The sequence below is a fragment of the Myodes glareolus genome, chromosome 6 (assembly GCF_982192425.1).
Source record: "Myodes glareolus chromosome 6, mMyoGla1.1, whole genome shotgun sequence".
NCBI classification, from domain to species: domain Eukaryota; kingdom Metazoa; phylum Chordata; class Mammalia; order Rodentia; family Cricetidae; genus Myodes; species Myodes glareolus.
The window spans coordinates 57,253,913-57,271,271 of NC_142031.1; the positions used below are offsets into that span (position 1 = coordinate 57,253,913).

Genomic DNA, 17,359 nt, shown 5'->3' on the forward strand with positions numbered 1-17,359 from the left:
TAGGAATCCAGGGGGTTCATCCTAGCAGCCGTGACACAGTGTGTGCTGATGAGTGTCCTCAGAGGTCATTTAGATGTGCGGGAGCTGTGTGAACCCATCAGCCTTCAGTCCCCTCTGTGCTCCACACCTGCCCCTGGCAACCGGGCATGTGTGGTGAGTCTCCATGGATTTGTGAGTCATACCCCTTCACTATGCACCCTGGGGAGAAAGCCTGCTGGGGAGATGCATGGTTCTCCATGGGTCAGAGGTCCCCTCCTGGGGACCAGTATTGCCTTGCTTCCTCTATACCTATTATGTGCACTTCACTACCCTCTCCCCGCATTACCCACACCTGAGAGGCTAAGGGTTCTGATTTCTTTTTCACCCTCATTTGTCCAGTAAGCTGGCCTTAGTTAGGCCTAAGTTTCTCCAGCTGCATTTCTGACATCTTTCCCAAAGGTGACTGTCCCTGCCTCCTTGTCTTTGTTCTTTCTTATTTTAAGCATCATTCACGATGCCTTCTCTGGACTTAATTAAAACCTGTGACATGTCGCTTCCTTCTGAGTCACATTTTTTCATCCATTGTGTCTAAGATTCGGCCTTACTTTCCCTACTCTGTCTGGGGTTCAGCACTACCCAGTGTGGTGGTTTGAAAGAAAGTGCCCCCCCTGCAAGAGAGTGGCACTATTAAGAGATGAGGCCTTGTTGGAGTAGGTGTGGCCTTGTTGGAGTAGGTGTGGTCTTGTTGGGGTAGGTATGGTCTTGTTGGAGGAAGTGTGTCACTGTGGGGGCGGGCTTTGAGGTTTCAAATATGCTCTGGATACCGCCCAGTGTCTCGATCCACTTCCTGTTGCATTCTGATCAAGATGTAGCCAGCACCATGTCTTCCTGCATGCCGCCATTCTCCCTGCCATGATGATAATGGACCGAACTAAGGGAAACTGTAAGCAAGTCACCCTAATTAAATGTTTTCTTTTAATGTAATTTCTCTTAAATGTAAGAGTTGCCGTGGTCGTGGTGTCTCTTCACAGCAATAAAAACCCTCACTAAGACACCCAGCATGTGGTCTCACGGGGTGTCTCCTGTCAACAGTGTCACCTCTGACTAGTTAGAGGGATGGCTCCCAAGTTATTACTGTCCCTGGAACGTTGACATTCATATGGCACACCCAAATCCAGACTTAAAAATAAAGGAATGCTCAAGGAGGGTATTCATGCTACTCTAAGGATTATTGTAGGGGCTGGAGAAAAGGGCTTAGCCCTTAAAAGCACTGACTGCTCTTCCAGAGGACCGGGGTTCAATTCCCAGCACCCACATATCAGATCACAACTGTCTGTAACTCCAGATCTACCACTCTCACACAGAAATATATACAGATTAAAACACCAGTACAAAAATATTAAAAAGAATTATTTTATTATTTTATATGTATGTATGTGTACATGCTTATAGGATCCCACAGAGGGCCAGAAATGGAACAGTGGCAGGCAGGCATGGTGGCAGAAGCAGGAAGTTAGCAGATCAGGTTTTCATTCTACAAACAGGAAGTGGGAAAGGAGGAAACAACAGAAATTAGGGTGAAGCTATCAATCCTCAGATCTGCCTCTAAGGACGCATTTCCTCCAGCAAAATTCCACCTCCCATAGGTTCCACAGCCTCCCCAAACATTGCACCAACTGGGGATCAGGTATTCAAACACACCAGCCTGTAAGGGGGCATTTCTTACTCAGACAACCACTAGGACCTTTAATACTTTTGTAGCAAAGTGAATATACTTTATATCATGATGTACAAAGACAAATAGTAACACAGTTCAGACTCCTAGCCGTTTCTTCTGTATTGGCTTTGAGATCTGCCCACGGACACCCGCTTTCATCTAATCGATCTGACCTGCAGGCTCTGGGAGTCTGTGGTTTCCATGTCACTGGCTTCAATCAACATTAGTTCCTCCAGAGTTTGTGGTGACATGCTGGCGCTGGGCTGTGGCGCTTCTGCAGCTCTGTCGGTTCTCTAAGGAGAAGCACAAATGCTGCCCTGGGCTGGGGGCCTGGCCTCGAAGTCTCTCTTGGATGTGGCCAAATGACTTCCAAATCATGATTTTTTTGTTTTGTTTTTGTTTTTGTTTTTGTTTTTTATTTTTTGGTTTTTGTTTTTTTTTTTTTTGTTGTTTTTTTGTTTTTTGGTTTGGTTTGGTTTTTTGAGACAGGGTTTTTCTGTAGCTTTGGAGCCTGTTCTGGAATTAGCTCTTGTAGACCAGGTTGGCCTCGAACTCACAGAGATCTGCCTGCCTCTGCCTCCCAAATGCTGGGATTAAAGGTGTGCACCACCACCCCCGGTCAATTCATGATTCTTATGACAGCATGGGGTGTACCCTTGCCTAGAGGTCTTCTCTAGGAAACCCCACCGTACTATTGCTCACATTGCCTTTCTTGGCCACAGAGAAGGCTGAGAATCTTGTATGTGTCTATCAGACACATGTACTTTTGTTTTCTTCAGTGAGATCCTTTTTTTTTGTTTGCAAGAGGCTTTTCAAGCCATGTCCTGTGATACTTATGACAGCAGAACCCCGCAGGTTAAGTGATGCAGGGGGAAATCCACTTAGATGTCTGTATTCTGGGGCCTACCTCCCACTTAACGTTTATTATTTATGACTTGAAGTAAATGTCTTCCTCTCTGATGTTTCCAGTTTATTCACTCGTGCAATGCACAGTTCAGTAGGTTTTTGTGGATGTACAATGTATGAATCACCGCTTGATGTCCAGAAGAAACCCTGTACCCACCAGCTGCCACTCTCCTCACCCTTTCCCGTTGGCCCCTGCAAACAGGGATTTCTGTCAGGAGTCTCTGTGGGTTACCTTTTCTGGGCATTATGCAGAGATGGACTGTACAGTACACGGCCTTTTGTATCTGACTGCTTTCACTTGGCATGGGGGTTTCAAGATTCAACACCTCACAGCAGGTAGCTGTAGCCCATCACTTCTTTGGTTCATTGATGACCCTGTCTTTGTAGACAACACTTTGTTAACACATTCGTTAGCAGATAGATTTGGGTGGTTTTTAGTGAATCCTCGACTGAATTGTACACACATTTTGTTATTTATGGTCCTCAACCTGTGGGTTGTGACCCTTTTGCCAAACTTCTAGCTCCAAAAATATTTATGCTATGATTCATAACAGTAACAAAATTACAGTTATGAGGTAGCAATGAAAATAATTTCAGGTTGGGGGTCTCCACAACATAAGGGACTGTATTAATGGATCCCAGCGTTAGAAAGGTGGAGAACCACTGCTGTTCAGAACTCTGTCCCATATAAAATAGACCTGATGAGTCGTAAGGTGACCTGTATGCTTAAGCTTTTGAACTGTCAAACTGCTCTCCACAACCAACACTGCGTTGCATTCCCATTGGCTAGGTCTTCCAGTCTTTAGTGCCCTGCTCCTTACCTTTATGATCCTAGCCATACTGGGAGGGACAGAGAATTCACCTTTATGTTCTTCGAAGTTTTGAAAATTTAAATCATATTATTTATTTTTTATTATTATTTGCTTGTGTTTTGGTTTTCTTTTGAGACAAATCTCATGTAGTCCAGGTTGGCCTCAAACTCCTGACATAGCCAAGCCTCTGATTTATGTTTCCCAGATGTGCCATGGCGTCAAAATTTTTTTTTTCATTTGCTTATTGGTCATTTATATAAAAAGATATCAACCTTCAATCCCAAGTCATGAACACTTAAAATTTTTTTTCTAAGAGTTTTATAGCTCATTGATCTAGTTTGAGTTACTTTTTGTATAGGATATGAGGTAGGGACCTAAATTTATTCTTTTTCTATTTGTTTGTTGTTTGTTTGCTAGATTTATTTTTGAGACAGGTATCATGTGACCCAAGCTTGCCTAGAACTTGCTGTGTAACTGAGGATGACCTTGAACCTCTGGTTGACCTGCTTCTCCTGAGTGCTGGAATTACAGCACACACACACGCACACAGGCATACACAAGTACACACGTGCACACACGCATGCACACCTGGTCTTCCAGGTGTCCAGCAGCATTTGTTGAATACACTGTTCTTTCTTCCACTGAATTATCTTTATAGTCTTGACAAAAGTCACTTGACAATATGCCAGGGTTTATTTCTGGACTTTCAGTTTTATTCTGTCCATCCAGATGGTAATTTTGACACCAGGACCATACTGTTTTGATTACTATTGCTTTGTAGTGATGACGCTGCTCTTCCATATGGAAACTAGAAAGCGCACATTTACTGCTTGCCTTGGAGGAAGAGGTGGCAGGTGGTTCTTAAAGTGTAGTCCCTGGACCTGCAGCATCAACATCAGCACCAACTAGAGCAATGGTTTCCAACCTGTGGGTTGCAACCTATCAGATATCCTGCTTGTCGGATATTTGTATCACGATTCAGAACAGCCACAAAATTACAGTTATGAAATAGCAAGGAAAAATCATTATACGTTTGGGGGACTCGGTGTCACCCACAACGTGAGGAGCTGCGGTGGCAGAAAAGTTGAGAACCATTGCTCTAGACACTCGTCAGAAATGCCCTCTCTCAGGCAGTGCCCCAAACTTGCTCCACTAAAATCTCTGGGCCTGTGGCCCAGCAGTCGGCATCCTAACAGGCTCTCAAGTGATACTGCTGGGCGCTAAGGCCTGGCATTCATTGCATTGCATCAGCACTGTCTTGCTGCCCACGGGGACAACCGCAAACACATATGGTTATTGATTGAGCACTGGGGTTGTAGTCAATCCAAACACACTCAATTTCAAAGTTAATGTGGAATGAGAATAAAAAAGACCTCATTCATGATTCTCACATTGATTTTTCACATACATACGGGATTAAGTAAAACGCACCATTAAAACTGATTTCAGGTTCCAGGGAGATGGCTCAGTGGTTTAATGCAATTACCAGACAAGCACGAACACCTGAATTCACATCCCTAGATCCCACATGTTTTAGTTCGCTTTCTCTGTTGCTGTGAAAATATTCTAACCGAAAGCAGCTTAGGGACGAAACAGGTTTATTTAGCTATACTTCCGTGTTACAGTCCACTGAGGGATGCCACAGCAGGCACTCAAGCAGAAGCTTGAAGTAGAAACCGTGGAGGGAATACTGTCTGCCATGGATACTTGCTGGATCAGTCTCTGGCTCACTGGCAAGTGGTGATGTGCACCTGTAATTCCAGCGCTCAGGAGGCAGAAGCAGGCAGAGCTCTGTGAGTTCGAGGCCAGCTTGGCCCACATAGAGAGTTCCAAGCCAGCTAGGACTACACAGTAAGATAGTCTTTCAAAACAAACAAATAAACAACCCCTTCAAAAAATGGGGTGGGGGTCCTTGCTGGAAAGATGGCTCAGTGGTGAAGAGTGCTAGCTACTCCTACGGAAGATTTGATTCCCAGTACCTACATAGTTGCTCACAACTGTCTGTGACTCCAGTTCCTAGGGGTCTGACACCCTCTCCTGGCCTCCAAGGAGCCCTGGCATGCACGTGGCACACAGACATATATTCAGGCAAAACAGCCATACATATAAAATAATTCTTAAAAAAGAAAGAGAAAACCAAACCAAACCAAACCAAACCAAAAAAAATAAAAACCCTCAAAAAACCAAAAAAAAAAAAAACCCAAAACAAACAAACAAAAAACCTGATCCCTGTGCGAGGCACGCACTAAGGACTCAGGGCACCAGCAGCTCAATTTCCCGGAATAGAGACTACAGTGAGAACAGGGGGTGGGTGGGGGGCAGGCAGGTCCTTCCCAGTTTACACTGGTTCAGAATAGTGGTCAGGGCCATTGTTTGTATTTTCTTTGGAGTTTAACTTCTCCCTGAGGGATCTGATGTTACACAGAACCTGGGCTAGCTCTCATTTTTCAGACAAGGAAAAGACATCAGTGCAATGCACAGTGCAGAGCCTCGAGTTGGGGCTTCTGATTTCTGTGGGCGGATCCTGACACCTGGGGACTCTCCCTCCAGCCAGCTGTCAAAATCCACAGTAGCACAGACCTGTAAACCCAACTTGGTGACTGTGGAGTGAGTCCTCCAAGATCAACATTTGCAGTGGCTGAAGTACACTTCATGTTTTATGGAGCCATTTCCCACTCCTTAGTGTGTCTGAGCTGACCTGCCTCTCATCAAACTTACCTGACGGTGGAGTAATCTCAAAGCCATCAGAGTCTTATCCTGTAACACTGACCAAACATGGTACAGCTGGGGCTAGCCCCGGCCTCCTAACTGACATGTTGATTTTTCTATATATGTGCTGTGTGGTCAGGCTGATGGAGGAGGACATAGTGGGCCTGGAAGAGGGCAATGAAGAGGAGAGAAAGGCACCTATCATTTCCTGGATACCTACCACGCTGTAGGCCCTGTGTGTACATCAACTGTTTAAAAACATCAATATCCACATTTAGGAACTAAGAGCTGGAGAGGGGAACAAGATGTCACAGTGGGCAAAGGAGCTTTTCTGCCAAACTTGATGATCTGAGTTAAAATCCAGGAACCCACATGGTAAAATCAAAGAACCGGCTTCTGCAAGCTGTCCTCTGATGTCCACACACATGTCGTGGTGCATGTATATCCACACATACACACACAAGTAAATAAATGTAAAAAAAATAAAAATAAATAAATAAAGGGATGCTGGAAACCTGGATCCTGGGTCAGTTGGGGTGATTTCAGAGAATGTTCCAGGCCTGTCAAAGCAGGGGTAGGGGGATGGTGGATAAGAAGAGGTAAGGGAAGTGTCTCCCAGATACCTCATGAGGTATGTTTTAAGTCCTGAAGGCCCCGCCCCTCTGTCCTGGTGCCTCAGCATCCAAGGTAGGACAGAGAAGTCCCAAAGATGCAGGGGTAAGACCTCCTTAAAGCCATGAGTAGGTTCTGGGACCCTAGCATCAAGACCAAGGAGAGGTGATAGGTATAGACTAGACTGGCCAAGTGCTGGGCTTGAAGGCAGGCCCCTCTACACATAGCTACAACCAAGTTTCTTTTCTTTTCATTTTTTTCTTCTTCTTCTCCTTTTTTTTTGTTTTTGTTTTTGTTTTTCAAGACAAGGTTTCTCTGTATAAAAGCCCTGGCTGTTCTGGAACTCACTCTGTAGAATAGGCTGACCTTGAACTCATAGAGATCTGCCTGCCTCTGCCTCCGGAATACTGGGATTAAAGACATGAATGAGCCACCACCAACCGGCTACACTCATGTTCCTTAAAGTATTATATATGTTAGCTTTTTATTTAATCTTAACATTAAATTTATTTACTCTTTATATGTTTTGAGTGTGTGTGTGTGTGTGTGTGTGTGTGTGTGTGTGTGTGTGTGGTGTTTGGTTTGACTGGGCATCCAAGAAAACCATAACTCCAGAGCCCCTCACAACCAAGTAGGTCCCGATGACTAATTCTGGACATGAGCGTAAGCAGAGATGATTGGGCTAGACTACTTCCAGGCCTGGTACCCCAAAGACCCCCCTGAAGTGCTGCTGCTGCTCTCTTGGCTTCCTTCCTCTTAAAAGATGTTGTGAACTGGTGGTAGCTGGAGGGTTTGCTGACATCGCTAGAGAGAAGCTAGAGGGTTTCTGAACGTCTGAGTGGGGCTTCCCTCTTCCAGGCTGAACTGCAACCTGGAAGTGGATGAGTGACCACAGTACAAAGCAACCTGCCTGGACCGACTGGATCTCTGAAGTCCTCTGCCTCTGAAGTCCACTTGCTGGGGTGAGGCTGCCGAGGGCTTCTTACCTGTAACCCGACATACCTGTGCAGTTGGAAAGGGACAGAATGACCTTCGATAGGGTCTTTGCTGGGTAGGAAGTAATCATGGTCCGAGAGACCACGACTAGCCCGCTAGCATCATTGGACAGGTGCCCTGTAACCTTCGCAGCCATTATTCCCGTGTGTCTTCTGGGTTTAGCTTTGCCCTGCTGCACCAGAAGCTGGAAAGAATGGAGGAGGCCCTGGGGCTGCCCTCCACCCTCCCAGCTGCTCTACTACCGGTTCCCCTGGCAGCCTTCTGTATAGTAGGAGTTCACTAGCATGTTTTTGTGGAGGAGGATTTGAAGGAGGGATTTGAGTTTTTCCCTAGAGACGCCAGAGAGACAGTTTCGTCTCCGCACAACAGGCTCGCCCAGCTCCTCATATAAACTGTTTCTGTGGTTACCTGTCTTCTGGGATGTTTGCAGTGGGTGGGCATGGCAGGTGCGATCTGCCAGGGTATGCTGGGAGTTGATGAAGGAGCTACTGTGCCCCTCCCTGGTACCCAGAAAGCCAGTTGTCCCTAGTATGGGAGATGTCAACCAAGCCCCCCTCCTCACCAGGAAACTGAAACCACACTGAGTGTCAGGGGGGCAAAGCCCCAAAGAAGGATCCTGACCCTCCTCACTGTCTGTTTTATAGGTGGGGAAACTGAGACTGAGAGAATCATTCTTGGCAAGATGACTGAATGAGTTGGGAGAAGTAACTTCAACGGGAATCCAGGTCTTCCTGTCTCCAGGCCAGGCTCTTCCCTTTAACGAGGCGCGGGAAGGTGGGTGATAGGTGCACACGGGACTGGCGTGGAGAGGGAGGGAGGAGGGCCTGGCGGGCGGCCCAGAAGGTGCTGGGGTGCCTAGGGCGACTCAGGCCTCACTTCCACTTCCCTGGCCACCAGGGCCGCACTTCCTGCCAAGAACTGTGGGGGCGGGGGGCGCTGGAGTAAAGCCGGCCCCTCCGGGCGCCGCCTCTCGGCCTCTCCCACACCCGCAGGCCAGAGGCCAAGGGTGAGGGAGGAGGGACCAGCACTCGGCCCCTCCCCTGTACCAGAGTCCCGTGGGACTGACACCCAGCCGGGAATCTGCGAGTGGTCAGAGTGGTAAGAACCAGGGGTCGCGCATCGAGGGTCCAGCAGTGGGTGTGTCACAGGACGGGGGCGTGGTCGGACTGCGGCCGGGGAGGGGCTAAGTCTGGGGGCGTGGTTGCGACGGGGGGGCGGGTCCTTGGGAAACTTGAGTGTCCGCCCCCGCCGTGCGCCCCGCCCCGGCCTCCGCCTCCGGGTCCCGCCTTCTCGTCCCTTCCTTCCCGGGCTGGCGGCGGCTGCGGGTGGTGGACCTGCGGAGCGGCGGCGGTCGCCCACACCTAGCTCCCTCCTGAGCCGGTGGATCCTTTTGTCTCTCCGAGCGGCGAAAGTCGCAGAGCCGACGCGGCGGCTGCGGGCGCACGGACGCCCGAACTCATAGTCACTTCCCTGGCCTCAGCCGCCGCCGAACTTGGTCTCGAGAAGCCGGCGGACCGCGTCCAGTGCCGGAGCCGGTAGGAAAGGGGCGACTGCGGGGCCGCGGGGCTGCGTGGAGGGAGCGTGTGTGTAACCGCTCGTTGCGACCCGGCTGTGTGAGTGCGCGGGTGTGTGCGTACCGGTGCTGATGGTGCCTGTTTCTCTGCGTGGTGGACTTGCAGCAGACCGCGGACCGTGGCGTGGCTCTAGAATGGCGTGTCCTCGTGGGGATCGGTGTGCTCGGTGGGATGTGCACTTTTCAGACTGCGTTTGTGGAATTGTGTGTCAGGGTGCAGTTGCCGGTGGGGACTAGTGCAGGGCAAGTATGGAGGGGGAGCCGCTGTGCGCAGCGTGGGGGTGGAGGGGTGGGCGTGGGCGGTCAGGCCCCCCCAAGCTGAGCCCCCGGTTGGTGTCGCTCGGCGCAGTGCGTAGCTCAGGAACATGATGGTACGGTTAGGACACGACCAGCACAGTGCTTGCCTCATGGGTAGCGGGCATTAATCCTTCCCCACTGGGGGGAAGGGGGGGAGGCCCACAGGGTCCATGTGGGACGCTTGTGGGCTTCTAAAAGGGGTGGGGACCCATGCGGTAGTGATCAGCTCTGGGATAGTGGGAAAGATCAACCGAGCCCTGGCCTTGCCATTACCAGACCTGAGACCTGAGCCAGACACGCCACCTTCTTGGGTCGCAGTTGGCGTCTCTATCTATCAGTACGGTCCCTCTGGAGCTGTCTTTATGGAGCTGAGAACGAACTATGTGCAGTTCTTGACACAGAGTCTTGCACACAGTAGGTGCTCTTCACAGGATTCTCATCTCTTTAAAAAGAAATTTGTTTTGTCTATATTGTGGATGACGCTCTCATTTCCTCCTCTGCTGTGGTTTGTGCCTCCTTCCTGGCTCTACTTGACAGCGAAAGCTTGGGAGATTCGAGAAAGTTTAGGCGGCTGGGTGCGCTGCCTCCTCTCCTCACCGCAGGCTGCGTGGCGCGGCCTTCGCGGGTGTGGAAGCCCGCCGTGCAAGGCACCACCCAGCAAAGCTCCTGCGTCCGCGAAGGGTTCCAAAAGCCTGCGACTACAGACTCGGGAGTCCTTTTGTTCAACAAGTGCCGGGGGGGGGGGGGGGGGTGTCGCTGTTGGAATTCGAGTCGCTGTGTGAAAGTGGCGGTCTCCGTTGACACGCAGTCTATGGTTTCTGGAGCCTTCCTCCCCGCCTGGTCATTGGGGAGGCCACCCTCTGTTCTCCTAGCCTCTACCGGGTGCTCCCAAGAGGAGGGTATTTGCCAGGACTCCAAACCCTGTTAGACACCGCCCCCACCCCCCAAGCCCCACCTGCCTCTGCTCCCATGCAGTCATCCCGAAGCAGGAGGCCGAGGTCCGCGTGGCGCCACTCCTTCCAGTTCCACCCCTTGATTAAAAAAAGAAAAGAAAAGAAAAAGATATATTTAATAGTATTAAAACCTGGTTAAAAAAAAAAAAACCGCACTGCCCTGGATATGCATGCTGTTCTCGACGGTTTACTCAGCCCACTGCACTTCAGCATTTGCTCTGCGCCAGCCCAAGTGGCGAGTGGCGTGTGGGGCTGCTGCCGCGGCCCTGCCAAGTCCCTTGATGGCTTCCTATCGCTGCCTTGTTCTTCTTAGGACCCTTCCCAGTTTAAAAACAGCCTTTTAGCAAGGGAGGAACAGAATCTTTTGATGTCAGGGACTCTCAAAATGGAGCTCTGGTGGGGACTGGGCTGGGCTGGGGATGCCTGCCACCTGCCACCTGCCCTTGTACGGGATGCTCCTAGGTGCTCTCGCAGAAGCTGGAAGACCTAGCAGGCACTGAGACATGGGAACAGAAACCTCTGGTTTGGGTCCTTTGGTTTGTCTCCAGAGCCCTGAGGTCTTTGGGATGATGGCCATCCAGGGATGTCAAGCTGATTTATCATCCTGATTTGATGTCGGGGACTTACTTTAGAAAGCCACCTGTTTTGAGCCTTATAAAATGATTTTATATCCTAAAGAGAAAATGGCTTTTAACTGGAATCTTATCTCCCCCAAATCAGATTTAATAATTATTTTTAAAAATCAATCTGACTTTCTCCGCTCAAAAGACAGACCCAAAAGCTGTCTTGTTTTGTTTTGCTTTCCTGGTTAAAGCCAGCCCTTTGTCTCAAGCAAATCAGTATTTTGGCCCTCTATCTATTTCTGTTTCACTTTTGAAAGCGCCTGTAATTACGGAGCTCTTGAGGTTTTATTGGATAATGTGCCAATGGGAAGGCCCAGGGGCTGTGCCTCTCCCTGTCTCTCAGGATATAGTGCCACTGCCTAACGGGTGGATTCCTTTGAGCCCTACTTTTACAGTGTTTCCTAGGTGAAACATAGCTGTCAATGTGTCTTAACAGATCAGAAGCCATGACTTTGAGAATGGATGTCTGGAGGCTGTTGTCTTGTGAGAGAGCAGAGCAGGTGGACAACCCAGAAGAACAGGGGCTTACCCAAACTCTGGCTAGATACTTACTTGTGACCAACAGTGTGTGTGTGTGTGTGTGTGTGTGTGTGTGTGTGTGTGGGAGAGAGAGAGAGAGAGAGAGAGAGAGAGAGAGAGAGAGAGGAGACAGAGATAGAATGAGAGAACTTGAAGGAATTGATTTAGACATAGACCCAGTCCCCCTCTCTGACCACAAGGCTGTGCAGAATTAGATGTTCCCATGGAGGAAGAAGGGATGGGTCCAGGGCCTCTTGCTAGGTTAGCTCCATCCTTACCCAGAGAGACTGGTTTCTTTTATCAGGTGGTGGACCTGTTTCTCTTAGGCTTTTTGAGCTCAGCACTCACGATCCCAAGCATTGCCTTCCACATCCAGTTCCACACTGGCTAGGCAGCAGGATGCTTTCTGTGTCTTCCTCTCAAACTTCCTCTCAGACTCTGTATTGCCCCTTAGAAATGGTGGAACTCTGGGTGTACCTGTAATCCTATGATAATCCCAGGCCCTCCCAGGGAGCCCTACTTGGGATTGAAGGTTAAGCTATTTGGCAGCTTGGTTCTTTACCTAGATTAGGATCTGGTTTGTATTGGGACCTGTTGCATATTCCAGCAAGTCCCAAGCCACGCTTGTTTGGTGTGAGGGAATGCTTTCAGTTTATGAGTTGCTGGCCCAGGCTTGATGGGGGATTATGTATGTTTTTGGAGTTTGTCAGGATCTGATGTAATCGTGCTTGGGAAGGGAGGGCCCATTTGGAGTTAGGATGAGCCGACACTTGGAGCTTTTAATTGTGCTCTGCCTTGCCCTCCCCCCCAAACCTACAGTTGTTTGGGGCTACTTTGGGGTGTCTGTGTGTCTTTAATTCTCACTTAGTTCTTGTAGTGAGATCCTTTTAGGTTGGGTTCTTAATCTGTGGAGGATGTAATTACATATGGAGGTATCAGGATGGGCTGAGGGGCTAATCCCTTAGTGCCCCTTGTCTACGTAAGAGGAGAACAACGTTCATTTCAAAACAACCTGTTAGTGGGGCAGGTTGTAATATATAACTGCAGGTAATCAATAGTTTGATAGGTAGGACGTTTCTTCAGTGCTGATGAGCAAGGCATGAGCTTAAAGAATTTACACACACACACACACACGTTAGAGAGCCCTACCTTGACCATGTTGGTTCAAGTAAAAATGAATTTCCAAGGCAAAGCTTTACGCCTCAGCATTTATGAACCATGACTAACTGAACACTCCCTTCTCCCAGGCTTTCCCCACTCACCCTCTCCCGCCAGCCTGAGGGCAGGAGGCAGCGGGCAGGAGGCAGTGCTGCTGGGAGCTCTTTTCCTTTACCTTAATGACCCTGGCGCAACGCTCACCAACCTAGTGGTTCTGCTTTCCTGGTACCGTATTTGTTTCTTTGTGGTGTTTTGGGTGCAGCCTAAGTTGGCAAGCAGCCAGGAGCCTGGGGGTGGAGGTGCCAGTTCAGCTCTACCTCTTTCCATTCCGCAGTCTTCTCCAGGAGCCAGCAAGGGGCCTCTGACTAGGAAAGCTCAAGACTGGTAACCACAGCTTGGTGAAGATTCCCATGATCCTAAAGAAGAGGAAGAAAGGGAGCGGGGCCGTAGTGCTGTGGTCAAGTTCTTGTCTGCCGCACCTGAGGCTCTAGGCTCCACCCCCAGGACTGCCAATTAAATTTAAAATGGAGCAGGCCTGGGTCGGGGGGTAGGGGAACTCAACTTGCACAGCCTTCATGGATTTTGCTTCAGTATCCTCGGGTCTCTGTTGAAACCCTTCCTTGCTCTAAGTCTGCCTCAGCCAAGGAGGAGTCCCTCAGTAGGAGTAGCCTAGGCAGTGCACCTGCCGAATCCCCCAGACTGGTAGGTGACACACACCTATGTTAATCCCTTGGCTGCAGCCCTGGTTCCATGTTCCGGGATAGGATATAGGGTTCATGATACCCATCCCAGCTGGTACAAAACTGTGTTGAGCCCACATCTTCTACCTATCGTGACTAGACAATCTTCTCTCCTCAGCTGTGGAAGCTCTGTGTCTCAGGTAGGGATGAGGGTTCTTTTCTGTCCCTCATTGATCCTGGTGAATCTTCAAAGTGAATCTGGAATGCCTGCCTCTTCCCCTCAGCCAGAGCTACCTCCTCCCATGTACTGTGCCTTCTGGTGCTCTTGCTATGGCATTGCCACGAGCAGCTGCGTGTAGGGGATGCACATTCGGGCATCTCGCTCCCCCAGTCAGGTTTGTCCTCTTACAGAGTAAGTGCTATTTCCCATGCTTCCTGCCAGCCTCTTCCAGTCAGGGTCTGGGAAGGCTGGACCTGAGCTTTTATATACCACTGGTGCAAAATTAGGGTCTTAACCTGAGAATGGGGTGGGCAAGTCATCAAAAAGCCTTTGGAGGTCAAGGGACCCATGTAGGGGAGCCCCTGCCCAGGCTAGGAGGAAGGGAGCTTCCAGGGGTGGGTGGGGGGAATGCCTTCTAAGTGGGAGATGAGGGGAGAGTAGAAGGGCCGGGTGGTTGCTAACCTCTCTCTCTCTCTCCTCCAGAATTCTGTAACTACGAGATTCTTACCTCTGCAATGCTGTACTATAACTCAGATGAAGTTATGGCCCTTTTAAGTGTATGGTGCAATGATATTTCTCTCAGTCTACAGTTACATAACCACCACCATCATGTGGTGAAGGCTCCTGAATCTTTTCCGAGTGAGGCTTCATGCTCATGGGCAGTCACTCCCCGGCCCGAGCTCCATCCACACAGCCACTTGTCCTCAGACTCCCTTGCTTTACCTTTTCTCCCTCCTTCCTCTTCCTAGGTTTGAACCGAGAGAGCTCTTCCTCGGGGTCATTTTGGAGTCTTCTAGGTAGACGTGACTTGAACTGGGCTCTTGTCCATCTCATATCTACATGGCGAGCTCTCTGATTGGCTTCCCTGGCCTGTACCTGGCATAGTCCTGGTCCCTAAGATAGGCTCCGAGGACACGAGCCGGGCTGACTAGAGTGAGTCATCATAGTTCTTTCATCCAATACCCAGTAGACCGAGCGCACAGCAGAGTGTTGGGATTTGGGGCACAGGGTGTATGTGCTTGAGATGCTGTGGGGGCCTTGCTGCAATTACCGTCTCCTTCATGAAGAACCTGGGAAGCAAATGGCATCAAATCTGTCTCTTAGAGATAAGAGCGGAGGAGGCCCAGAGCAAAATAAAGAGCCTAAGACTGTCTGTGTCCCGAAAGGTGAAGACCCAGAGCTAAGCCAGGCCTTGTGCCCTGCTTTGGTTGTCACTATGTGCCTGGTGTGACCTGGCCTGGTCCGTCTTCTTGTACGGACTCGTCATCATTTCCTAAGCTAAGGTAGCACCTTCCAGGGCACGAGTGGCACACGGCATGTCTTTGTTTGCCTCCATGTCTGGTCCAGCTGGCAGCAGTAGCTGGATTGTGGCCATGTAGAGAGTTCTCTTGGGACGTAAGTGGCGAGGGTGGGCTCCTTGGGTGGGGGAGTGCTTGAGTATCGAGGTGTGCTCCAACGCTTTCCACATTTCAGAAGGAATGCTCTCCTTGCACTTGTGGGTACTAAGGAAGCTGGGGGAGGAAGGTACCCTGTTTGACCGGGTGCACCAGCAGAGGCGTGAAGTGGCACATGCACCCGTGCGGGCAGTGTTCAGACCTGAGACCTCCAGACACACCATCAGGTCCCAGGCTACTTCTTTCCCATTGATACAGGCAACTGTCATGGTAGACAATGAGGATGTCTTGTTTCCTTCCATTTGCAAAATAGCTTGAGAGAAAACAGGGACGTCTGGCCCAGCTACAGCGTGTTCTCTCTGATGTGTTGTCTGGGAGGATTCTGGGCCCACCTGGACCTTCAGAAGAAAGGTGACAAGTCTGTGGCCACTGTCGCTGGTTAAGCCTCCTTGGATGGCAGCACCTCTGTGCCATTAGATATTGTTCTTCCAAAATTCATGTTGGCGTGTGTGTGTGTGTGTGTGTGTGTGTGTGTGTGTGTGTAAAGGCTACTGGAAGGGAGCTGGGAATGTCTGGGTTTGGAGTTTGGAAGACCATTTTGGGTCTTCTTGATCTCGTGGCTTTTGAAATCCCTTTCCTGGGTTTCCTCTTGCATCTACTGGGTCGCTAATATTGGGGCTTTCCAATATTCCAGATGACTTTGCAAGTTGCTTCTCATGCTCTATGAGGCTGGGCTTCCTGCCCCTTGCCCTGAGAGTCTTGGAAAGCCTGTGCTGGTGTGTTTTCAGGCTGAGGAGGTTTGGTTGGAGTGTTCACTGTCAGACCCAGAGTGGTGTGCTCACAAATTATACATGTTCCTTCTCAGTGAGGGAATGCTCTGCCCTCTGCTTTCTGTCTGCAAAGGGTGGTGCTGCCTGGAAGCAGAACCAATGGCAGTCCTCACCCCTCCCTATCCCTCCCACCCTCACCCCTTCCTGTCACTCCCACCCTTCCCCTTTGCCTCCCTGTACATAATTTTTGGAGGAAACTGAGAACCTCTTAAAGATCGGTCATTTCCAGCACCATGCAGGGTTATTTTTCGTTTGTTTGTTTTCCTATTTACTATTGGGGCATTGTTAGATGCTGTCCTGGGGCTGGAGAGATGGCTCAGCAGTTGGGAGCACTGACTGCTCATCCAGAGAACCCGGTTCAATGCCCAGCACCCACATGGCATCTTACAACTGCCTGTAACTCTAAGATCTGATACCCTCAACACATACATGCAGCCAAAACCACAATGCACATAACTATAAATAAATAAAAAAAATGATGCTGTCCAGCCTGGGGTCCAAACAGGGTTTTTCCACACAACCCTTGTCCAAGTGTAGCTGGGTAGAGATCTTGTTTGTTAAAAACCCTTCCACAGTGTTTGTGTGGGTCCTGTGCTTGATGGCACAGCCTTGATAGGGCACAGCCATGACTTCCAGGTGCAGTATGTGACCTGCATCTGCTGCCTGGGCATTTTCAGTTAGTGAAGTTAGAAGCTAGCCCGTCTGGGACGCAGCCATGTCAGAACTCTGGCCTGCCTGGAGGGTGCCACTGCCTTCATCCTGGAGTCTCAGACAAAGCATTGCTTCTCTTGCTACCCTCTGTTCCTAATGCTATTCTCCTGCTGCATCTGATGTAGTGTGGCCTGATGGTCCCCTGATCCCACTGTCAGGTGACATCCTGTAGTTTGGGGACATTAGTGAGAATGGGGCAGATGAAATAAAAGCACAGGTGAGGGTTCAGGGCCTTTGAGTCAGGGGACCCCGCAATATAGGGGTTCTTTGTAGCCAGTAGCTCCCTCTCATAGCTTGTCTTGGGGAAGTTACTGGCTCTCTAGGAAAATCCTGTCACCAGGGTCATCACTGTCATCACCACCAGACATTACTATCACTGCTCATAGTTGTTACCACCACCTATTGCCACCATCAGAACTACCGTTATCATTACTACCATCACGACAGTCATCAGCGCTGTTATCCCCACTGTCACCATCACCACCACCACCATTGTTGTGGTCACCACCACCACCACCACCACCACTACCACCATCATTGTGGTCACCACCACCCCCACTACCACCATCACCACCACCACCACCACCACCACCATCACCACCACCACTACTACCACCACCACCATCATTGTGGTCACCACCACCACCACCACCATCATCATTGTGGTCAT

General features: G+C 49.8%; 1 protein-coding gene across 2 annotated transcripts in view; it reads left to right on the top strand.

The window, feature by feature from the left end:
* The first annotated feature begins 8,781 nt into the window (after positions 1 to 8,781).
* Hpcal1 (hippocalcin like 1) overlaps positions 8,782 to 17,359 on the top strand; it is a 104,294-nt gene continuing 95,716 nt past the window's right edge. The window contains exon 1 of one of the 2 annotated variants that reach the window (XM_048439767.3): positions 8,782 to 8,829. The gene's annotated coding sequence lies outside the window, so the exon portion shown is untranslated. Of the gene's footprint in view, positions 8,830 to 9,026; positions 9,267 to 17,359 lie in introns of those variants that run through there. The other variant, XM_087907231.1, reaches the window with a different exon arrangement.